Here is a 7922-nt window from a genome sequence, read left to right as displayed (position 1 = left end):
TTGTTTGCGAATATTCAATGAATGACTTGGTAATATTATGACTTAAAAATGTGTGACTTTCGAAGTAAACAAAATAACGAAAATGAAGTGCCACTTTTTGAGTTGGGAAAACACGAATTATAAAAATATAAAATAAATAAACAATTTTTTTTGCACTTTTTTACCTATGACGCCGTGGTGTGTGCATAATTTCTTGTATTTCCTGTCAGTTTACTCTTCCTTTTTATAAACAAGTAAATTCTCTTCCTTTTGTTTGTGCATTCTCGGGGCATAACGTCGAAGCGGGTTCGGAAAGCGCAATTCAAGGCGAATCTTTCTTTTAAAAGTTGTATCGGTAAATCAGCTGATTTGTTTTTTTCTTTCGCCGTGTTCAGGTGGCTGTCAGCACAGAATGAAACACGACGAATTTATTCCTTGTTTTCCACTTTGGACTACTTTACCGTAAAAATTAAATGTAGAAAACATTGCCAGTCTAATGTCACCAGCTTTAATGAATGCCCCTTGGCGCAATCTTGTTTTCTATTATTATTGGCCTATTCTTGGGTTACCATTTGGTGAAAGAGCGGGATTTTCTTGTATGAAAATGAAAAAAAAATCAGAAAAATTAGTACTTTTTTGAGAAAATTTTTTTCTCCATTTCATGACGTGATTGATTTTTAATGACTTTTTGAATGAACAGTACTAAAAGCTTCCACAGAAGAGTTTCCCTCAAAAGTATAATTTATGAAAGTTTGATTTCTCGATAAATCTTTTTGCTTTCATGAAAAACTGCTGCGCTTCAAAATGTTGCATTAATCAGTTACAGCAACCTTGATTTTAATTAAACTTTTTGTGGAATTCCTCGCTAACGTAACTGTTCATTAAGCACATAAATCCAACGATGTGTCGCTTAACAAGCTCTTAGCAACGCCAATTAATCATTTTACCCAACTAAGCCTCATAATAATATTCGCTCCGATGCATTACGATAAATTTTCCGTTTTTTGCGATCATTTATTTCACTGATTTTTGTTTTTTTTTATAAGTCTCACTTTTAAACCACTTTCTAGCAATAAATTTGTGTGCGCATTTTTTCGCCAAGCATTTTTTGTACAATAATTAATATGTAAACTTACTTTGCAAAAAAATTATAATTTATGTATGTATTTAAGTAGCATAATTAATTAAATGTGTTGAACTTACGCACGTATGTAGATATGTAAATACTGTGTGTATACTTGTAGTAACACCCTTACCTATACATACACAAGCAGTTAATGTACATGTAAAAGCCCGCAAAGTAAATATTTGTCAGCCCAATAAAAAATCAAAAAAAAAAAAAATAAAAAAGACGAACGTTACGGAGTGCATAAAGTTTTTTATTATATTTTTTAATTAAAAAATATATGGCGACTGTCGCTACTAGGCCAGTATGGGCGCCAATCTCATTACAAATGCAAACAAAAACAAAAATTGTTGAGTAATCCAGTTTGACATCGCTTTAGTCATGCATTCGCATTTAATTTGCTGCAGTATTTTTTACCACATACATTTTTTTGTTTTTGCATATGTATGTATATATATTTATTCATGGTGGTTACACAAATAGAAAACACAACAAAAATTATGCACTTTTATGCGATTATGTAACTTTGCGCTGGACGATTTACTGGTTCATAACTGGTGCCATTCTAGTGAATTAGGGGCGAAACTAAATCGCTGACTTTCACTTTCCCAAACAAGGAACTAGCGAATTTTCTGCGATGTTCTAACAGGAAGGGCCAATTAGAAAATAATGGGCATTTTTTTCATTGGCAGATGCTATGACTTCAGTGAACCTTAGCTACTTAGAGCTACTATGTAGGTATCATAGTTAGATAGGTAGAAGTTGCAGTCGGTCTTTAAACCAACTCACTTTGACCGTTGCCGATCCATTGTGATACCACAGTAGCAGTTTACCTTATGCTTCTCGAATTTTGTTTTAAGTGCAAACCCATTGATCTGGCTGACGCTTATATCCCTAAGATTCTCAGTATCACTCAAGAACAATGAGACAAAGTATCAAAACCTAGTGGCATGCCATGCGAGACAATAACAGAGAAGATGCCTGACAGGATCCTCCTTCTCTTCATATTCTACAATAATCGAAATGAGGTGCATTCAATATTTGAGCATGTCGACCTTAAGGGTGGTCTGTGATGAAGGCAACTAGCAAAGCGACGTTCTACCTTTGCCGCCTTTCAGCGCCTGACGACCCATTCTGGTTAAATTCTTTTCGTAGCATTACATTTCAGACTGTCAAGTGTATACCTACAATCCCATACCAAGAGGGGGGCGAGTGGTAGTATCTTACATTTAGCTGGTATGTTAGGTTCTCCGAAGTTCATCGAGGGACGAGCAAATTCAATGAAAGTCTTTTGATTTCATTAGATTCCTCTAATGATGTAAAAAATTATGAGGAGCAAAAGCAAACTACTTAGAAACGAAGTAATTGAGTGTTAAAGAAATCGAGTAGATATTGATAAATACTTACTAGGTTGTTCAAAAAGTTTTGCTGTTCGATAAGAGAGAGGTTGCTACTAGCCTAGTTTTTTGTTTTTTTGTTTTTGTTATGTTGGGGAGGTTTAAAAGTATTAATGACGATCCAAGCCAATGACGTCAAAAAACAGCAACAACACCAGGAATCGTAAAACACTTCATTTATTTAGGAACACCGATAATAATGTCAGCCTTGAAATCCAATGAAAAATCTCTCTTGTCAACAAGTACTACTTTGGACTAAGTAGGCAAATGAGTTGTAAAGTCTTCTCTCGACGAACAAAACTAACACTGTATAAGGCGCCGGCCCTAACGCAGAGGCTTGAACGATGACTATATCTGATGAGGCGTCCCTTGAAATGTTTGAGAGAAAGATTCTTCCGAAGATTTTTGGTTTTGCACGTTGGTGACGGTGTAGTAGACGGTGGAACAATGAGCTTTTCTTTTTTTAAGTAGAGAGTGTAAATCAAAATGTGAGAAACATTATCAAAGGTGCCGTCACACCAATGGTAGGTGGCTAACACTATAACATTCCTCCTCCTCGGCTGATTTCCACCCCGGGACCGCGTTAGCATATCTTAAAGGTTGAACCGCGTTTATGTCAATTGACACAATAGGTTCCTGCGTAAGGTTCCGCTCCTGTGCGCGTATGGAGACTTTAAGCCATCGATATTATTCTCCCTTCCCTGCCTTTTCAGGCCACTGTAGAGGAAGTGAAACGTCGGAAAATGTGCAATAGCCCGATACTCCCAAGCTTTTGTCTTGTCTTCTGTTTGGTACTGTTGTGAGTGTTTGGCTCAAGCGTCTGTACTGATAAGCGAATAGACTAGGGTATACATAAACTGTGTTATTTATAAGGTTGTTTTTTGTTTTTTCCCTCCTTTTTTCCTCAAAACTGGCGAATTATTACTTAGCTAGACTAAGTGCACTACTTAAGAAATAATCTAGCCGGCCTTACTACCTAATTATTATAATATAATTAAATATTTTAATAGTATTGAATACTTAATCTATCTTTCTGCTTCTACTGCTGCTGTCGCTGTTGATGAGCTTTACGACGACATAGACATAGTGCAGCGAATAAAAATGCAGCGGCTTTGTTGGCTGGGTCATGTCGTCCGAATAATAAACGGAAAAGGAAGGCCTTTTCTGCGTTCAAAAGATCAGATGGAGAAGGACTTGGCTTCGTAGAAAAAATACAGGATATCGTATAGAAAAATCGTCGAGTAAGTGAAAAAGATTTAGTGAAAGCATAAGCAATATTTTGACTGAAGTATTGAGTTTCAGAATGGGAGCCGCATTCGCTAGCAATCGAACAAAAACACATTCGAATGCGTCTTTCTCAGCAACATTTAGAGCGTTTTCGAAAAAAAAGTAGATTTTTTACGTCGATTCATAACTATGGATAAGAGCTGGATCTATTACCATGACCCTAAATCACAACAAGTGCCTAAAGAGTGGTGCGAACCTAGTTTTTCGGCTCCGAAACGAGTTCGTGCCCACAAATCGGCCAAGAAGGTGTTTTAAATTTTGAATATTATTGTAACCTTTGACAGCAGCTGAAGGGAAAAAACTCGTGGAAAAAGACCCAGTTTTTAAAGGAAAAAAATATTTTTCATCATCTCAATTCACCGTGTCGCAAGAACATTCTCACTATGGCTAAAATCCATGATTAAAGCCCGAATTGTTGAAGCATCCACCGAAACCACCAGATTTGGCCTCTAGCAACTTCAATCTGTTCCCAGACCTAAGCAAGCATTCATGCGTGGAAAGCGTTTTTCATCAAATGATGACGTCATAACAGCTTTTTGCAACCCTTCCAGATTCTCACTTCAGGGATGGAATTCATAAATTGAAATCTCGTTGTAACAAAGTATGTTGATGTTCAGAGAGGCTACATATATCGAATAATGAAGTGTATTCCAAACCATAAAATTGTGTTTTTCTTATCGAATCGCAAAATTTATTGAACAACTAGAATAGAAATTCTTTAACTCATACATTTAGAAAATATTTCTAAAATGTATAAAAGTTCGTGGGAAAGGTACTTGGCTTTCTCAAATATTTTTTTTTTAATTTAGTAATATATTAGAGCCGATATTTAATTTTCAACTACTTTTTACTTTCTTGGATTTATTCTCTCTAAATTCGAGCAAATATTAAATATTCTCAACTAACCTCAATCAAAATACAATAGAATTAGTCTTGAACTAGAAATTTGTAAGTCTAACTATTTCCTGTTTGTCCTTCAGGGTATTTATGCACAAGCAAATATTCAGACACACTCACACTCCTGAGTTTGCTTACAAATAAAGGTTTTTTCTACATTTTAATTAGTTTGTATTTATAATTTAACTCGTTTTAGGCGCCATCAATGCTGTGGTTATCGAATAAAATTTATCGCTCAACAATAATGAATTTCACCGATAAGCAAATTAGTAAATGTGTTATAATTAAAATTAAATCATAAAAGGAAGAAGTAATTTTTTTCTTTCTTTATTTTACAGTTTTTGAAAATCCTACACGATACGTTTATAGTAACAACACAGTGACGACGATTTTGTTGTCACAATCTCGGTTGTTTTGTGCGAAATGATTTTCCTTGGTTCGACATTCGAAAAGTTAGTGATCATTCCTGAATCGGAGAATTTTGGGCCTAAGTAATTGTTCCGTGTAATTTTAAGGATAAGTTGCTTCATACTCATATTAACTTACCTATGTCTCATTATTTTTTAAATGAGAAATTTAAATTTATCCATAAAAGGTTGTCACCATATATTAATTATATAAAAAAATGAAATATTGCAATATGAATATCAAATGTTTATACAAAAGCCTTTACTTTTTAAATTATTCCTGAAAATATTCATAAAAGGTTGCCACCTTATATTAATTAATTGAAAAGTAAATAAATAAGTTTAATAAATATTCAATGTGGGTATCAACTTTTAATAGCAAAGCCTTTACTTTTCAAATTTAATCCTCAGAATATTCATTAAAGGTTGCCACATTATTTGTATTCATTAAAAAGGAAATAAATAGGATAAATAAAATATTGTAATGCGGGTATCAAATGCGTATCGAAAAGTCTTTACTTTTTAAATTTATTCCTGAATACATTCATAAAAGGTTGCCACCTTATATTAATTAAGTGAAAAGTAAATAAATAAGTTTAATAAAATATTACAATGTGGGTATCGACTTTTAATAGCAAAGCCTTCATTTTTTAAATTTATTCCTCAGAATATTTATTAAAGGTTGCCACATTATTTGTATTCATTAAAAAGGAAATAAATAGAATAAATAAAATATTGCAATGCGGGTATCAAATGCTTATCGAAAAGTCTTTACTTTTAAAGTTTATTCCTGAATATATTCATAAAAGGTTGCCACCTTATATTAATTAATTGAAAAGTAAATAAATAAGTTTAATAAAATATTACAATGTGGGTATCAACTGTTAATAGCAAAGCCTTTACTTCTCAAAATTAATCCTCAGAATATTCATTAAAGGTTGCCACATTATTTGTATCCATTAAAAAGGAAATAAATAGAATAAATAAAATATTGCAATGCGGATATCAAATGCTTATCGAAAAGTCTTTACTTTTAAAATTTATTCCTGAATATATTCATAAAAGGTTGCCACCTTATATTAATTAATTGAAAAGTAAATAAATAAGTTTAATAAAATATTACAATGTGGGTATCAACTTTTAATAGCAAAGCCTTCATTTTTTAAATTTATTCCTCAGAATATTTATTAAAGGTTGCCATATTATTTTTATTAATTAAAAAGGAAATAAATAGGATAAATAAAATATTGCAATGCGGGTATCAAATGTTTATAAATTACAAAAGTCTTTACTTTTTAAATTTATTCCTGCAAATATTCATAAAAGGTTGCCACCTCATATTAATCTATTGAAGAGGAAATAAATGAGATATTACTATGTGAGTAAAAAATAAATGGTGGTTTTGAAAGCTTATTTTAGAGTCTTTTTATATGAGGTTGCCACCGTATTGCATTTACATAAAATTATAATGAATTTAATTATTTATGGTTGCTATCTTGATGTAGTTATTTAAATTTAAATATTCAATTATGGCTAATCAGAGGTGTTTTTGGCAACCTTAGTTCGGTTACTAGATAATTTAATAGGGCTACCACCTAGTTTTTAATATCAAACGTACATTTGATTCAATATTTATATATATAAAAGATATGATACAACAACGATGTGTTATTGCGTAAAATACTTTTTATAAGGTTGCCAATGGGTTTAAATTATTTAAAAATTAAATAAAAGTATATAAATACAAATTTAATTCAAATGTGATGAATTTAGGCTTTTTATTGATGGTTTAAATACTGATTTAATATATCAAAATAAGAAGAAGAAATGTGTGCAAAAAATTTTAAAGAGAACTTTTTATTATGAGGCAATTAACCATTGCTATCTGAAAGGTCAATTGTGCCTCCTTCGTGGATTCAAAATATTTCTCTGAGCTTAAGGTCTAAAAATTTCAGAAAATCGATATTTTGTTTTTTCGATATTTCGAAAGTATAGTATCTTAAGAGTATACTGTGGAATTTGCAGGCGGAAATTCAAAATGTTATAGCTTCTATACTCCATTCACTATGTAGAGAGCGGTCCGCGCGCCCCTGTGACCTTAATCGTCTAACTGCCAAACCCGGAAATTTATAGAGAAAGTGCTCAACAGTCTCTTTCTCCGAAAGGTCCCCACAGCTTCTGCAATGTAGCTTTTCCGCGTGTGTGCCAATCATCCAATGATCGGTAAACACAGGTACGGGTTTGGAAATTGAATGTCGAGGAATACAATACGAGGAATACAAAGGACTTTCTGAGTTTGTTCAGATATCGTATTGGAGCCAAAGTGTTTTCGAAATAGGACGAAATAGGAAAGAAATTGACCTCCATCTTTTCCTCGCGTTCCTGAAAAATAATTTGTGCAGTTCACCTTTAACAACTGTCAGTGAGATGCCGATGACCGGATAGAAGGTCTGTGAGGCCAATTCAGTCCCCTTCCTGGTAAGCTCATGAGTAATTTCATTTCCCTCTATGTTCCTATGTCCTGGAAACCAGATCAGAGAAATGTTACCTGCACAGCCAAGAGATTTGATATCCTCCTTACAGGAATTTACTAATTTCTTTCTGCACCATGGCGTCATCAAAGCTGTTGATCGCATGTTGACAGCGTGACTATCGGAGAAAATGTTAATATCTGCCTCGCTCCCGCGTTCCCTAAGCATTTTGCATGTCACGCATTTTGAAAAACACTAGCAGTATTCAGCAGTTCATAGGAGATAGATAAATTGGCTGATTTAGAGAAAATCCCTGCTCCGACTCCCGATTCCATCTTGGAACCGTCAGTGAAGACAG

The sequence above is a fragment of the Anastrepha obliqua genome, chromosome 1 (genome assembly GCF_027943255.1).
Source record: "Anastrepha obliqua isolate idAnaObli1 chromosome 1, idAnaObli1_1.0, whole genome shotgun sequence".
NCBI classification, from domain to species: Eukaryota; Metazoa; Arthropoda; class Insecta; order Diptera; family Tephritidae; genus Anastrepha; species Anastrepha obliqua.
Note: the sequence above shows the minus strand (reverse complement) of the source record.